We start from the raw sequence: 17,783 nt of genomic DNA on the forward strand, positions 1-17,783 counted from the left end.
AGCCAGGATGGTCTCGATCTCCTGACCTCGTGATCCGCCCGTCTCGGCCTCCCAAAGTGCTGGGATTACAGGCTTGAGCCACCGCGCCCGGCCTCTAATTCTTATCTATTGTGAATAACGCTGCAATGAACATGGAAGGGCAAATATCTTCCATGTGCTGATTTCAGCTCTTTTGGATAAATGCCCAGAAGTGGGATTGCTGGATCAAATGGTAGTTTTTATTTTTAATTTTTCTATGAATCTCTATGCTGTTTTTTTTTTTATAGTGCCAACATCATTTTATATTCTCACCAATAGTGCACAAGGTTCAAATTTGTCCACATACTTGCCAACACTTTATTTTATTTTTTTAATTATTAATTTTTTATAATGACCATCGTAAGGAGTATGAGATGACACCTCAGTGTGGCTTTGATTTGCATTTCTCTAATGATTAGTGATAAATATCTTTTCATATGCCTGTTGATCATTTGTATCTCTTCTTTGAAGATAGTTATTTTTATTTTCTGCTATTGAGTTTCTTGTATTTTTTTTTTTTTTTTTTTTTTTTTTTTTGAGACGGAGTCTCGCTCTGTCACCCAGGCTGGAGTGCAGTGGCCGGATCTCAGCTCACTGCAAGCTCCGCCTCCCGGGTTCACGCCATTCTCCTGCCTCAGCCTCCCGAGTAGCTGGGACTACAGGCGCCTGCCACCTCGCCCGGCTAAGTTTTTTGTATTTTTAGTAGAGACGGGGTTTCACTGTGTTAGCCAGGATGGTCTCGATCTCCTGACCTCGTGATCCGCCCGTCTCGGCCTCCCAAAGTGCTGGGATTACAGGCTTGAGCCACCACGCCCGGCCTCTTGTATATTTTTATATTAACCCCCTGTCAGATATATGGTTTACAAATATTTTCTCTCATTCTGTAGGTTGCCTTTGTACTCGGTTGATTATTTCCTTTACTCTGCAGAAGATTTTTAGTTTCTGGCTTTTTCATTTGATGTAAATCCATTTGTCTATTTTTGCTTTTGTTACTGTGCTTTTGGTGTCATATCCAAGAATTAATTGCCGAGACGAATGTTATGAAGATTTTACCCTATGTTGCCTTTTTGGAGTTTTATAAATTCATGTCTTATGTTTAAGTCTTTAATCTACTTTGAGTTGATTTTTGTGTATGGTATAAAATAAGGATCCAATTTTATTCTTTTGTATGTGAATATCTGGTTTGTCCAGCACCAATTTTTTGATACTATCCTTTTCTCATTGTGTTGTCTTGGCATCCTGTCAAAGATCATTTGACTGTATATGTGTGGGTTTATTTCTGAACTCTCAGTATTGTTCCATTAGCCGGTATGTCTATCTTTATTGCAGTACCATGGTCTTCTGATGACTGTAGCTTTGTAATATGTTTTAAAGTTACAAAGTTTGAGGCCTCCAGTTTTGTTCTTTTTCTCAAGATTGTTTAGGCTACTTTGGGGTCCTTTGTACTTCTGTACAATTTTTAGAATTGTTCTGTCAATTTCTGTGAAAAATGTCACTAGGACTTTAATAGGGATTGCATTAAATGTGTAGACTTTGGATGGTATGGACATTTGAACAATGTCTTCTGATCCATGAACATGGGAAGTCTTTCCATTTATTTGTGTCTTCTTTTCTTTTTATTTTCTTTTTTAATTTTTTTGAGATTATGTTGTGCTTTTCATTACCGAAAATAAACACTTTTAAAAAGACAACTTCTGTTAATCAATAAATATCTCTTTCTTTCTGTGTTTTTTCCAGGCTACCTAATTAACTGCTTTGTGCATGTTCCTCCCTGGAGATAGTGTTAAGAGGTCAGGGCCAGAGCCTTCATTTAGGTGAAATGAAATACTTCTGTGTATGTGGGAGGGGCCCTTGCTCCTGCTGGCCGCTGCCACCGCTACCACCACCACCAACAACAAACTAAATAATCAGGTATTGGTGGTGAAGGGGTTTGTAATTGCTGGGTAGAGAGTGAAATATTGTGTTTACATCGTGGGGAGGGCACAGCCAGGGTCTGATGTTATTCCCAGAAGGTTACTTCTCAAATTAAAGACACCTGGGAATTTGAAGGGCTAGTAGGCCAGCCTTGGGGAAAGAACTGGAAGGGTTTATAGGCCCTTTGAATGAAGGCTGTGACATTCAATCTTAAAACCAGAAATCTAAGGTACAATTGAAATTATTCCTTTTGGATAGAAAGCATTTAAAGTAAAGAGCTGAACTAACCAGGAGAGAAGTCCGGTTGGCTCCCCTACAGCTGCATTAGGAAACAGGCTAACAGGGATGTTTTGGGATCTGTGGAGCACTGATGGCAATTAGCAGTTAGGGCCAGTAAAAAACTGTCCCGCTTAAAAGCCGCTGGCATCCCTAGTAGTCTATTTCCTGCTTCTAGTTGGTACTGATGACCTGCCAAGAAGCTCAAGCAACAGTAGACTAGATTTCCAAAAACTAGAAGAGTCTCAAGAGACACCCCCCAAATCCAGCTGCTGGCTTAAATCCCCATTCTGGCTGAAGCAGCAAGCTGCAGCTAGTTTATAGTTAGCATGTCACTCTGGATCTCGTGGCTTAATTGAGTTTGTAAATCCCTCAGCTTCTTCTTCAATCCAGTGAGAACTAAGAGGACATGGTTTAAGGACACAGAGAGCCATAAGAATTCATGTTGTAGTAAAACCTTTCTGGCTTGCCCTTGGGGTCACAGGGCACCTGTGACTCATCCTCATCCAGCTCCAAGTGCTCACCCTTGCGCCACTCCTTGGGTTTGGGGTACACTGCCTGCCTCATGGCATTGTCTGGATTGTATTCAAGTCACCCCTGCAGTAGGGTTCAACTTAACATACTCCTTGCTAAAGCATTTTTTCGTATAGGCTCAAAGTCTCAGCTCCTGGCCCTTTCTCAACTTGATGATGAGAATGTCATCCTGCTCCACGTAGTCATTAGGGTCATCATCTTGGTTCACTGGAATGACCTGGGGGCTGTTGGAGATGAGGTCTCAAGACACGACATGTCAAGTCTGCTTTTCATTGCACTGCACATCGAGGGTGAACTCCACCAAGCACTCGCAGAACTCTTCACATGGGAAGTCCCGGGAGGATAGCAGCTTGTCTACAATGTCATCACTAATGAGGAGAACTAATCTAAGTTTGCGAGCCATGAACTCATCATGAATAACTGAGGAATTGGCATCAATTTGAACCCAGTCAATGACTATTATGGGCACCTCAGCGAGAAGACACTCCGAATCGAAATAGCCACTGCCGGGTTGGTGTTCTGGATGATGAACTTGACATTGTGGGCTGGTTGGCTTAAGGCATTGTGTCCCCTATTTGTGTGTGTGTGTGTGGGCGGGGGGGAGGCTAGCAATCTTTTTTAGATTTCAGTGTCTACATATTTTATAATACTTCTCAGTTTAGATTATTACTAAGAATTTTATTCTTTTTGATTCAGTTGTAAATGGACTATCTTCTTCATTTTTGTTTCCAATTGTTCATTGGTAGTGTACATATACTCAACTGATTTTTGTGCGTTGATTTTGTATCCTGCAACTTTGCTTAATTGGTTTATTAGTTCTAATGGTTTGTGAACGTGTGTGTGTCTCTGTGTGTAATTGTCAAGGTTTTCCACATATAGCATCATATTATCCGCAAACAGTGAAATTTTCTTTCTTTCTTATTTGGATGACTTTTAATTATATTTCTTGCCTAATTTCTCTGGCCTGGACTTCCAGTAGTATGTTGAATGGAAGTGGTCAGAGTGGGCATCCTTAACTGATTCCTGATCTTAGAGGAAAAGCTTTTAGTTTTTCACTGTATAGTATGACATTCACTGTAACCTGTATTATGTTGAGGTAATTTTCTTCTATTCTTAGTTTATTGAGTGTTTTTATCATGAAAGAGTGTTAAATGTTTCAGATGCTTTTTCTGCATATATTGAGATAATAATGTAATTTTTATCCTTTATTCTGTTAATGTGGTGTCTCATATTGATTATTTTTGTATGTTGGCCATCCGTGTAACCCAGGGATAAATCTGACTTGGTCATGGTGCGTCCTATACATTTTGTTATGTTCTCTTTTCATTTTTGTCTCAAAATATTTTTCTAAAATTTACATTCTGATTTATTCTTTGACTCATTGATTATTCAACAATGTGTTGTTTAATATCCACATATCTAAGAACTTTTCCATTTTCCTTTGCTTTCCATTTCATTCCATTGTTGTTGGAAAATATAATTGGCACAGTTTCAATCTTCTTAAATTTGTTAAGGCTTGTTTTGTGACTTAACATGTGATCTATTCTGGAGAAGGTTTCATGCATGCTTGAGAAAAATATGTATTCTGCTGCTGTAGGATGGAATGTTCTGCAAATGTCTGTTAGTTCCATTTGATCTATAGTCTGGTTCAAATCCTCTTATTTATTTATTTCCTTATTGATCTTCTGTCTGGATGTTCTATCAATTATTGAGAGTAGTGTATTGAAATTCCCTACTGTTATCGTGTGGTGTCTATTTCTCTGTTAAATTCTTTCATTGATTGCTTCCTATATTTGGGTGCTGTTATTATGGGCACATGTATACTTATAATTGTTACATATTCCTGGCAGATTGACCCGTATATCATTATATAATATCCTTGTCCTTCTTTGTCTTTTTGGCAGCTCTTGACTTAAAATCTACTCTGTCTGATATAAATTTGACCACTCTTGCTGTCTTTTTTGACTACCATTTGTGTGGATTATTTTTTCCATCCTTTCACTTTCAGCCTGTGTGGGTCTTAAAGTCCAAAGTGCATTTCTTGTATACAGCGTATAGTTGAGTCTTGTTTTCTTTAAATCCATTCAGCCACTATATTAGTCTTTTAATTGAGAGTTAAATTTATTTACATTTAAAGTAATTATTGATAGGAAAGGACTTACTATTGCCATTTCTTAAATTGCTTTCTAGCTGTCTTGTAGCTTTTTGACTCACTGTTGCTGTCACTGTCTTACTTTGTATTTTTCTGACTTTTTTGTAGTTGCATGTTTTGGTTTCTTTCTCATTTTCTTTTGAGAATCTCCTATAGGTACTTTCAAAACTTACATAAAACATGTTATTGTTAAAATAATCTACTTTACACTGATAACTTCAATTCTATACAAAAACGCTTAACTTTTACTCACCTCCCCTACACTTTATGCTATTGATGTCACAAATTGCATCTTTTTATATTTCCTCAGCTTTTCTTTATCTGGGAAAGTATTTTTCCTTAATTATTGAAGGATAGTTTTTCTGGATACAGTATTCGTGATTGGCAGGGTGTTTTTTTTCTGTCAGCATTTTAATATATCATTCCACTTCTCTTCTGTCTTGGAATGTTTCTTCTGAGAAATCTGGTGATAGTCTCTCGTTCATAACAAGTTGCTTTTCTCCTGGTGCTTTCAAAATTGTTTTTCTTTGACTTTTGACAATTTGATTATGATGTTACTTGGTATGTGTTTCCTTGAATTCATCTTAGTTAGAGCATGTAGTTTCTCAAATCTAGATGTCCATTTCCATCCTTACATTTGGGAAATTTTCAGCCATTATTTTATTAAGTAATGTTTCTGCCCTGTTCTCTCTCTCTTCCCCTCTGAAACAACAATAATGCAAATATTGGTCCGTTTGATGGTGCCTCATATGTCCCTTAGGTTTTCTTTATTCTTTGTCATTCTTTTTTCATTTTGTGCCTCTAGCAGATAATTTCACATGACTCGTATTCAAGTTTGCTAATGTTTTCTCCTGCATATCAAGTCTGCCATTAAACTTCTCCAGTGAATTTTGCAGTTTATTTTCTTTTTCAGCTCCAAACCTTCTTTTTTATATTTTCTGTATCTTTCTTGATGCTTTATTCTGTTCATTTGTTATTTATTTGAGCTCACTAGGCATCTTTATGACAATTATTTTGAATTCTCTTTCAAGTTGTCCACATACCTCTTTGTAGGTCCAGTTTCTGGAGATTTAGTTTATTCCTTTGGTTGAGCCGTGTTTCCTTGTTTTTCATGCACCTTGTAGCTTTATATTGGGATCTGTCACTTCTCCCAGTCTTCAGACTGACTTTGTTATAAGACTCCCACTAAGTAGCCCAGAAAGCGATTCTGGAATCCTCTGGAACTTTTTTGGCGGTATCTGGGCCTGTGCATGCAATTTCTCAGAGAGGTTTACTGTGCTTTTTGTTTCCCCTCAGGAACTCATTATCTTTTCTGATATCTGTCTGTGGCACCACATGTTCTCTGGTTCTACAACTGCAAGTTTCCCACTCTCTTTTGTTGTCAGTGGCTGGCAAACATCCAGAGCATGCCAGCTTCCTCTCAGTACACTGAGTAAGGTGAGACAGATATCGGTTTCTCAGAAGCTGGTGTTCCAAGAAGCTAGAATGACAGACTCATTCTCTGCTCCTTTCTCCCTCCCTGTTGAAGGAGGAGCCTTGAGTTGTGCATCTTCTCTTGATTTTACTGAGATATGGGGGCTATAGCAAACTGCCTACTGTTTTTGTTTTGTTTTGTTTTGTTTTAAACTTTTGTTCTCAGTGGCTCCAAGGCATCCAAACTATGCTCGTTCCGTCAGTGCTCCAAGTGAGGCAAGACAGAAATTAGTCCCTTGGGCAGCCCTCTGAAGAGCCAGAGTGTCAACACATGCTCCACTCTTATCCCTCCTTGCTAAGGAAGAAGTCTTAAGTTGTGCACTTCTTCACCCAATTGTGCCATGCTGTGCCAACCATATCAAGCCACCTGCTGCTTTCCATTGTCCTCAGTGATCCCCAGGCATTCAAATTGTGCTAGTTCTGTTGGCACACCAATCAAGGAAGTCAGAGACCAGTTTCTTGGGCAGCTCTGTGAAAAGCTGGAATGTCGGAGGCATGCTCAATTCTTTTCTCCCAGAGGTAACAGATGTGAAAGAGGCATTCTGTCTTGGCACTGAGCTGTGCTAACTTGGGGGAGAGGCTGACACAGGTAAATGAAATTGCTCTTCTTACTCAACTCGATTTGACTATTCCCTACTTTGTGCACACTTGGAATACTACAACATCTTAATTGGAATCTGGAATTCAGGTAAAAATGTTTAGTGTGTCCATTTGTGTGCAATTAGTGTTTCTGAGTGGGAATGAAGGCTGGGACTTCCTATTCAGCCACATATAGTTAATTATGTGGATAATTAACTTTGTTCAGATCACTCATGTTATCAAGAAACTAACCATTAACAAAACTCTCACTTGAAAAGTATTTTTCTGGAAAAAATACTTTTTTATGTAGTGTCTAGGTGTACAATCTCTCACTTGGTATGGAGGAAGTCTTGTTTACGTTGAAATACATAGTATGAATAGGATGTAATTAGGTAAAAGGGGCTATATCCTGGGCTCTTCACTTGGAAGCTTTAATTTCAGCAATTTGAACGGATCTCTCATTGTTCTGAAGCATCCCTCTCCCAGGAGAAGATGGTTGGGTTTAGTGTAGGGGTGAAGACATGTTCGGAAGAGGGAATTTTTACTTAGGGATTGCAGAGTTAAGGTTTTAACAATATATTTCCAACTTTTATGATACAACATACAATTTTTGTCATTTTAAGGGAAGATAATAAATTTTATGTCCAGATATTCAGAAAAGGGAGGAATTGTTATTTTGTTTATATGGATTTTCCTCTTTCTCGTTTGCTCCCCTTCTTGCTGGGAGCTCCCACATCCATTTCCTTCATATTGGTCTACTTGTTGCCATCTCTTCCTGTTGAATGCTTTCATGAATTTTATGTTTCCCCTTGTAGATTGTCATGCAAGCACTGCTTATTATTTCTTGTTTATCTTTCTTCTCCAGTGACCATTGTGTTTTCCTTTTCTCCTTTATCTGACCCTCCCTTTCTCTTCTTTAGAATAGTTGCTTACTGCTTACAGGAGTGCTTTGAATGCTAATGCTCTAACTCAGACACTGATTTTTAAACAGAATCCAAAGATTACATTTGAGGCTGGCCTGACTCAGTATCTGCCATATGCCACTAAAATAATCTATTGTTTATTACTGTTTTATTGTGTTCTTATACAGTTTTATACTGCTTGGGTGTGATCTGGCACTGTTAGCTTTATCCACTTCAAAATTAACCAAGCCATCTGGAGGAGTATAATTTAGAGGGGTAGCACATGGGTTTGTGAATGCTGACATCTTGATTGTGCTCTGAGGGTGTCTCTTATGTTTCTTCATACACCAGTTTCACCCAAATAAAGCACAAAAATTAAATCACACATCTACTCTCACTTCCCCACATATACATTTTGCAGGCTTCACTGAAATATCAAGAAAATGAAAACAATAGTCTTTGGAGTTCCTTTAAATCATAACAAGTTTATGGTATTTAAATATATTCAAGCATGAAGTGATATTTAAACAATGCCTTGATGGTTTTTTCCCAATATAATTTCTCATATTTTTTTCTCATTTTATTGCCAACTATTTTATTTATTTGTTTTCTCCCTCCCTTTCTTCCTCTTTTTTCCTTCCCCTTTCATTCCTTTCCTTTCTTCTCTTCTCTCCTCTCCTTTTTTTTCCCTTTTTTTCTCCTTTCATCTACAAATTCTTGTGAAGCATAAATTGTTAGCCAGAGTCAAAGATTTCAGTGATGAACAAGATAGGCAAGGAGATGTCTGATAGGAGGACACACACAATATATAAAGACTTAAATAGTAAACAAGATATTATTTTCTATACTTAGTTTAACAAAAATAAGTTACAGTTCTTTGAAAGCGATTGATGGATGAGAGTAAGGTAGCTATTTTTCTACAGAAAGTAAAGTAAGGCATCTCTCAGCAGGTAGCATCTGAGCTGACACCTAAATAACAAGAAATAGTCAACAACAAGAGGACCTAGGACTCAGTATTTCAGGCAGACAAACAGCAAATGTGAGCTTCACAGGGTTGAAGAACAATCTAGGAACAGTGAATGAAAGGAAAAAGGAAAAGACAGGAGTTTAAAGAGGTAGGCAGGGTTCCGTTCATGTTCACAATGCTGAAGGTCAAGAGGAAGGGGTTAGATTTCATTCCAGTTGTAAGAAGAGACTATTGGAGGATTTTAGGCAGGGAAGTGATGTGATTTGATTTATGTTTTAAAAAGATCACTATGACTTCTGCATAGTGGATGAGGAAAACAAAGCAAGACACATTAAATGGTTTGTCCTAGACTACAAAGTCAGTCACAGAACAAGAACCCTTGTCTTCTGACTCCAAATCCAGCCCTTTTTATCATTTACCTTGTGACTTCATCATTTTCTATTTTTTAAAAATCATTTTGTCCTCCAGACATGATCTTCATTTCTATCTTCTCAGATTATTCTAGCAGTTACTAAATTACGTTTTTATTTATTCTTCTCACGGATTGACCTTGCTAAGTTATGGAGGCATGTTGTATCGTCTTTATTAAGGTATGCCCTTTAGTAAGGGTATGCTTAGGGCAGGTTGTATGTATAATTAAATGTAAAATTATGACTCTGCAATAAAACACAACAGATTAATAACTTTCCTACTGAGAGGAAACTGAAAAGTAGGACAATAGTAAAGGAAAACTAATTCTTTATGTTTGTAAGTGATTTTCATCAATGGCTTCCACCAATTCTATTTAATTTTCCAAATAAATAAAATTTAATTAACGTTTTATTTTCTTTTATAAAGTCAGCTCTTGTCTAGAGAAGTTTGGGGGTGAGGGGGATAATCCATGCATAATTTAAAAAGTGGAAATTTTAGATGAAGCATGGATACTGTGTTTCTATCTTAATTTAGATAAAGTAAAACAATGAAACTGTGACCAGTCTTCGCATTCATTATTTTTTCATTAATTTGTTTACTCATTCATTTCTTCATTCAATAAAACTTTACCACATTCTTATGTGCCAGGCATGGAAACTCTCATGTATTTGACTTCTGACATGCTATTCTTTTTTTCTTTGTCCATTTCTTATTCCATTGGATAATTTACTTCCCTGACTCTTTCATGTGTCCTAACAGTTTAGCTGTGAAGCCCATCTTGCATATCTATGCAGATTAAACTTGTAAAATCATGTTTTCCCCTGTCAATCTCTTCCTATGCTTCCCGAGCTCCCTGTGCCCACACTCCTCTCCTTTTGTTGGAGCAACTTGATCTTTACTGACACATTCAAGCCCAGTTCATTCTCTGAAACTTGTCCTGCCCTTAGTCTAGGGTATTTAAGGAATCCTGTCTGAGTAATTTGCAGGACATGACATCAAAAGTCAACCTTACTGCTACTTCTGCTTGTGGTTCCTTCGTTTTCTGTTTGAAATAATGATGCATTTTCTTTTCTCATTGGCTAGCTCTCCATTTGAAATTCTGTTTTCTCCCAAGTAAAGCATTTCATTAGGCTGATAATCCTAGCTTAAACTGTAGTCTCCTATCTGGGCCAGACTTCTCCATCTAGTCTCTGCACATCATTTATTTTGAACACTTCTGTCTGTGTTTCACTACAGAGATATTACCTTAGGTGAGACACTATTTCTTGCCTGTATAAGCTGAGAAATATTCTAAGGTATTTCTAGACGTTCATCTCCTACTCAGAGGAATTCACTACAATCTGTTCATCTTCCTAGTTCCCTCACCATACAGACACTGACATCTCTAAGATCACAAATTAATTTCTTTTTGGCATATTCAGTGGGCTTTTATCAAAGGCTCCCCTATGTTAGAATCTCTGCACATGTATCTTCTGTAATTCAGGTTTTTTCTGGTTTTCATCTCTCCTCTGGATCCTTCATGGGTTTCATCTGTGTGGTTTTTCCTTTAATATTGATGTTTTCCAGGCTTCTGTCTCTAAGTCATTGGGCAAAATATTTTTTGTTGATACATGATAAATTTAAATGTGTTTGTGGTACATGTGACATTTCGATACATTCACATAATGTGTAATAACCAAATCAGGGTAATTTGGATATCCATCACCTTAAACATTTATATTTTATTTATGCTGGAAACATTGTAATTATTCATTGCTACCTCTTTTGAAATGTACAATAGGTTATTGTTTACTACGATTACCAATTTACTTAATACTAGGGATTATTTCTTCTATCTGACTGTATTTTTATACCTCACTTTATCCCTTTCTTCTCCCTACCCACTTATCATTTTTAATACTCTGTGGGTGATCTTGTCCAGTCTCTTGTTTCAACTGCTGTACAACCCTGCCTTAATCCCCATGCTCTGCATTTATATATTCAACCTTCTGTCAACCACTTATCATCACATGGATCCTAATATTTTGAAATCTGAATGTGTCATCTTCCCTCTAAATTGCTCCTCTTCCTAAATTGCTGTCTAATCCTTTTCCTTTCCCACAGTTCCATATCTACCCATCCATAGTTCTAATACTTTTAATGCTTAAGTGTTTCTCAACCTTTTCTGCTCTTTTTCTTTTATCTCCACTACCTAATTCTGGCTGGATCATCAGAGCTGTCTTTACTACTCTATCTGCCTTTAGTTTTGTCACATTTAAGCCTGTCTTCTACACCTCTGCTTGGCTAAGCTATCCCTTTCCACTGCCTCTATTGCCAGCTCTCTTGTAGTCATCTTCACCTCAATGCCATTTCTCCATTATTCCAAGATGACCACTATGACGCTGGAATTCTTGCCTAATCTCTCCCTGTCATGCTGAGTTAGGCGTCCTTCAGCTATACTCAAGGATATTCCATGAATATCTATATTATCTTAATCATCTGCTCCTTTGCATTTTCAATGTTACCTTGCCTACCACTCCTCACAAAATATAGCTCAGGTATCATTTGTGGGCTGCTTCATTTTCCACTACGTTTATTTCAATAAGGAGGTAATATGGATGCTCTTAGTATCTTGGCACTTATTTTTCTTATTCTTTTTTTTTTTTTTTTAAGGTGTTTCACTCTTGTTGCCCAGGCTGGAGTGCAGTGGCGCAATCTTGGCTCACTGCAACCTCCATCTCCTGGGTTCAAGCGATTCTCCTGCTTCAGCCTCCTGAGTAGCTGGAATTACAGGCATGTGCCACCATACCCAGCTAATTTTCCATTTTTAGTAGGGATGGGGTTTCACCATGTTGGTCAGGCTGGTCTTGAACTCCTGTCCTCAGGTGATCCACCTGCCTTGGTCTCCTAAAGTGCTGGAATTACAGGCATGAACCACTGTGCCTGGCCTATTTTGCTTATTCATAAACATCCTACTAAACATTTTAGAGCTAGTTGTATTGGGAGGTTTATTTTCTATGTGGATGGAGCAGTTTAAAAAAGCAGAAATAAGTGAAATCTTCCAAGTGATTTAAAAAAATTTTTAAACCCATATTTCCACCTATTACAATGCAAAAATATTTACTATAGATGATGACTAGCCTTCTTTATGACAGTTATTTTAATTTCAAAGGAATTAAAAGAATATAACTTTTCTTGAAACATTTGCACTTAATCATGCTGTCAATTCATTATATGATTTTAGATTACTTGCTTAAAGTTTCTATTTCTTCTCCATTAATACTAATTACTCCTAATAATTATAAGAATTAATATTGTATCAAACTTAGAAATTCTGCTATGGAAGCTATTTTTTATAGTGTATTATGATTAATTCATACCATGCCCATGTAAACTTTTAATTTTTAAATGTGACACTACTTATCTATTGAATACTTGCCATGTGCTGGGCACTGTTCTTGAATGCTTTATGCATAAAAGCACATTTAATCCCATCATAGCCAAAAAGTGTTATTACCTTGATTTTACAAATGAGATAACTCAGATATGCAGACATTGAGTAACTTGGCCAACCATACCTGTTATGGATCGAATTGTGTCCTCCCAATATTCATGTGTTGAATCACTAACCCCTGATGTGACTATATTTGGAGATAGAGTCTATAAGGAGGTTAATATGGTTAAATGAGGTCAGAAGTGTGAGGCTATAATCCAGTAAGACCTATGACCTTCTAATAAGAGGAAGACCCACCAGGCATGCACATGCACAGAAAAGAAGACCGTGTGAGGGCACAGCAAGAAGATGGCCATCGGCAAACTAAGAGGAGAGGCCTCATTAGAACCCAACGCTGCACCATGATCATGGACTTCCAGCCTTCAGAGTTATGAAAATAAAATTCTGTTGTTTGTGCCACCAAATCTGTGCTATTCTCTTATGGAAACCATAGCAAAATTATACAATACCCAACAAGCAAATAGCACAATGGAATTAAACCCATAAAGCATGGCTTCAAAGGCAATGCTTAACCACCATACTGCCTTTAAAAATTGTCCTAACCGTTCAAGTTCAATTACAGAAAGCGTATAATAATTAGATGTTAATACTTTTATGCTTAACTTTGTATTCTATTTTAAATGCTTATTTTCTTTTCAATAGTTAATATTTTCTGGACAGCAATTCTGGACTATTTTCTAAATTCTCTGTTTTCTAAATTCTTATGTCATGCCCTCTGTCATAAGAATGTTTATACCCTTTGATCTTACTTCTAAAAATAAATCCTTAAAAGGTGATATGGTTTGGCTCCGTGTCCCCACCCAAATCTCATGTTAAATTGTAATCCCCATTGTTGGGGGATGGATCCAGAGGAAGGTAATTAGATCGGGGGTTGGATTTTCCCCTTGATGTTCTCACTATAGTGAGTGAGTTCTCAGGAGATCTGGTTGTTTAAAAGATCTGGTTGTTTAGTACTTCCCTGTTTGCTCATTCTCTCTCTGTCTCCTGCTCTGACGTGGTAAGATATCCTTGCTTCCCCTTCACCTTCCACCTTGATTGTAAATTTCTTGAGGCCTCCCAGCCATGCTTCCTGTACAGCCTATGGAGCTGTGAGTCAATTAAACTTCTTTTCTTTATAAATTACTCAGTCTCACATAGATTTTTATAGAAGTGTGAAAATGAACTAATATAAAAACTCGGTACTAGAGGAGCTGGGCATTGCTATAAAGACACCTGAAAATGTGGAAGTGACTTTGGAACTGGATAATGGGCAGAGGTTGGAACAGTTTGGAGGGATCAGAAGAAGACAGGAAGATGAGGGAAAGTTCAGAACTTCCTAGAGATTTGTTGAGTAGTATTGACCAAAACACATGATATGGACGATGAAGTCCAGCTTAAAGTGGTCTCAGATGGTGATGAGGAACTTATTGGGAACTGGAACAAAGGTCACTCTTGCTACGCTTTAGCAAAGAGACTGGCAGCATTTTGCTGCTGCCCTAGAGATCTATGGAACTTTGAACTTGGGAGAGATGATTTGGGGTATCTGGCAGATGTAATTTCTAAGCAGCAAAGCATTCAAGAAGTTACCTGGCTGCTTCTAAAATCCTATGGCCATTTCCATAAGCAAAGATAACTTATATTTAAAAGGGAAGAGGAACATAAAAGTTCGGAAAATTTGCAACCTTACCACGTGGTAGAAAAGAAAAATCAATTTTCAGGGGCTAAATTCGAGCCTGCTACAGAAGTTGCATAAGTAAAGAGGAACAAAATGTTAATAGCCAAGACAGTGGGGAAAATGTCTTCAAGATATTTCAGAGACCTTTAGGGCAGCCCCTTCTATCAAAGGCCTGGAGGCTTAGGAGGGAAAAAAGGTTTCATGGGCCAGGCACAGGACCCTGCTGCTCTATGCAAACTCTGGACAAGGTACCTTGTATCCTAGCTGCTCCAACTCCAGCCATGGCTAAAAGGGGTGAAGGTACAGCTTGGGTCATTGCTTCATGTGTTGTTGGACCTGTGGGTGTACAAAAGGAAAGAGTTGAGGTTTGAAAAACTCCACTTGGATTTTAGAGGACGTATAGAAATTCCTGGATGTCCAGTCAGAAGTTTCCTGCAGGGGCAGAGCCCTCATGGATAACCTCTACTAGGGCAGTACAAAGTGGAAATGTGGGGTTGGAGCCAACACACAGAGTCCCCACTGGGGGACAGCCTAGTGGAGCTGTGGGAAGAGGGCCACTGTCCTCCAGACCCCAGAATGGTAGATCCAATGACAGCTTGCACCACAAATCTGGAAAAGCCACAGGCACTCAATGTCAACTTGAGAAAGCAGCCACAGGGCTATACACTGCAGAGCCATAGGGGCAGAGCTGCCCAAGGCCTTGGAAGCCCATCCCTTGCTTCAGTATGGCCTAGATGAGAGACATGGAGGCAAAGGAGGTTATTCTGGAGCTTTAAGATTTAATGACTGCCCTGATGGATTTGAGACTTGTGTGGGGCCTGTAGCCCCTTTGTTTTGGCCAATTTCTCCCATTTAGAGCAGGAACATTTACCCAAAGCCTGTACCCCCATTGTATTTTGGAAGTAACTTGTTTTTTACTTCACAGGCTCATAGGTAGAAGGGACTTGGCTTGTCTCAGATGAGACTTTGGACTTGGACTTTTGAGTTAATGCTGGGATGATTTAAGACTCTGGGGGACTGTTGAGAAGGCATGATTGATTTTGAAATGTAAGAAGGCCGTGATATTTGGGAGAGGCCACGAGTGGAATAATATGGTTTGTTTCTGTATGTCCGCTCGTTCATGTTGAATTGAAATCTCCAGTGTTGGGGTAGGGACCTAGTAGGAGGTGATCGGATCATGGAGGCAGAATTTCCCCTTGCTGATCTCATGATAGTGAGGGAGTTCTCACAAGATCTGTTTGTTTAAAAGTGTGTAGCACTTCCCCCTTAGCTCTCTTCTCTCTCTCTCTCTCCTGCTTTGCCATGGTAGGATATGCTTGCTTCCCCTTTGCCTTCTGCCATGATTGTAAGCTTCCTAAGGTTTTCCAGTCATGCTTCCTGTATAGCCTGCAGAACTGCTCTTTTCTTATAAATTACCCAGTCTCAGGTAGATTTTTGTTTGTTTTGTTTTTTGTTTTTTGTTTTTTTAAGATGGGGTCTCACTCTGTTGCCCAGGCTGGAGTGCAGTAGTGTGATCTCGGCTCACTGCAACCTCTGCCTACAGGATTCAAGCGATTCTCCTGCCTCAGCCTCCCGAGTAGCCAGGACTACAGGTGCGTGCCACCACGCCTGGCTAATTTTTTTGTATTGTTAGTAGAGATGGGGTTTCACCATGTTAGCCAGGATGGTCTTGATCTCCTAACCTCATGATCCACCCACCTTGGCCTTCCAAAGTGCTGGGATTACAGGCGTGAGCCACTGTGCCCAGCCAGGTAGCAAGAAAATGGACTTATACAAAATTTTATAGCAGTGTGAAAATGGACTATTACAAAAGATAATCAGAGTTTGAAAAAATAATTAATATTTAATTACCTAAATAGTTAAATAAGTTATTATAACTTCATGAATATAATGTAACTATTGAAAACCATCTATTTGGAGACTATTTTATGATATGAGAGATGCTTATAATTTTGTATTTAAAATATTACAATATTGTATATACAGCACCATTCCAATTTTGTTAGTCACCAACAGATATTTGCATAGATGTACACATCTATACATATTTTGCCTAATGTACATATATTTTGCATACACATATTTTATATGCTCATTTATCCATACATAGATGCATAGTAAAAGACTAGAGAAAAATATACCAATATCTGAAAAGTAGTTAACTCTAGTGGTAGATTATGTGTGATTTTTATTATCTTCTTTATAGACTTTTTGTATTTCTCATATTCAGAATAAACAACAAGCTTGTATTAGTCTGGGTCCTTCATAGAAACAGAACAAATAAGATATTGGAGAATACATACATATGTGTGAGTGTGTGTGTAAACTGGCTTACATGATTTTGGAGGCTGAGAAATCCAGACCCAGGAGAGCATATGGTGTAAGTTCCACTATGAGGCTGTGCACAAAGGCAGGAAAAATTTAATGTCCCCAATCAATGACATCCAGGTAAGAGCAAGAGCAAATTCTCCCTTACTCCACCTTTTGTTTTTATTCAGTCTTCCAACATATAGGATGAGGTCCACTCACACTGGGGAGGGTGATCTGCTTTACTCAGTCCACCAAGTCAAATGTTAATTTCATTTAGAAACACCCTCACACAATAACATTTATCCAGATATCTGGGCACTTCTTGGCCCAGTCATGTTCACACATAAAATTAATAATCCCAGTGCTTATATTGTTTTTATAATTAGAAAACTCACTTTACATATTCAGGTGCTTCAGTGTTGGGTGCATCTATATTTATACTTGTATATCTCCTGGATTAATTGACCCCTTTATCATAATATAGAGAACTTCTTTGTCTCTTGTGACAGATTTTGACAGAAAGTCTATTTTATCTTGCACAAATATATCCACCTCTGCTCTCTTTTGTGTACCATTTGCATGGGATATATTCTGCCATTCATTTACTTTCAGTCTACTTACATTCTTAAGGCTAAAGTGCTTCCCTTATAGTTGGCATGTTGTTAAATCTTGTGTTTTGTTTTTTTTTTTTTAACCCCATTCACTACTGTGTCTTTTGATTGATAATTTAATCCATTTACATTTAAGATAATTACTGATCTGCAAGAACTTACTGTTGCCATTTTATTATTGCTATTTCCTTTGTTCCCTTCTACCAATCTTGCTGTCTTCCTTTGTGATTTGATTTGTTGAATTTTTATAGTGTTATGCTTTGATTCCTTTCTTTTTATCTTTTCTGTATCTACTAGAGGTCTTTTCTTGGTGGTTACTGTGGAGTTTATACATAACATTTTATGGTTATAACGTTCTATTATAAGCTAATAACAGCTTAACTTCAATTGCATACAAAGTCTCTACACTTTCACTCTGCACCCCCGCCATATTTTATGCTATTTATGTCACACCTCATATCTTTTAATTTTATAAATCCATTAACAAAT

The 17,783-nt window shown here is 37.9% G+C and overlaps 1 pseudogene across 1 annotated transcript; it reads right to left on the reverse strand.

Moving 5' to 3' along the window:
• Positions 1–517: 517 nt before the first annotated feature.
• LOC100424422 (DNA-directed RNA polymerase II subunit RPB3 pseudogene) lies at positions 518–8,153 on the reverse strand (annotated as a pseudogene). The gene is made up of 2 exons (XR_013415946.1): positions 8,014–8,153; positions 518–3,355 (listed from the first exon to the last, which is right to left on the reverse strand). The product of XR_013415946.1 is annotated as a DNA-directed RNA polymerase II subunit RPB3 pseudogene (transcript).
• Between the last annotated feature and the right edge of the window lie 9,630 nt (positions 8,154–17,783).

This window comes from Macaca mulatta, chromosome 3 (genome assembly GCF_049350105.2).
Source record: "Macaca mulatta isolate MMU2019108-1 chromosome 3, T2T-MMU8v2.0, whole genome shotgun sequence".
Lineage (NCBI taxonomy): Eukaryota > Metazoa > Chordata > Mammalia > Primates > Cercopithecidae > Macaca > Macaca mulatta.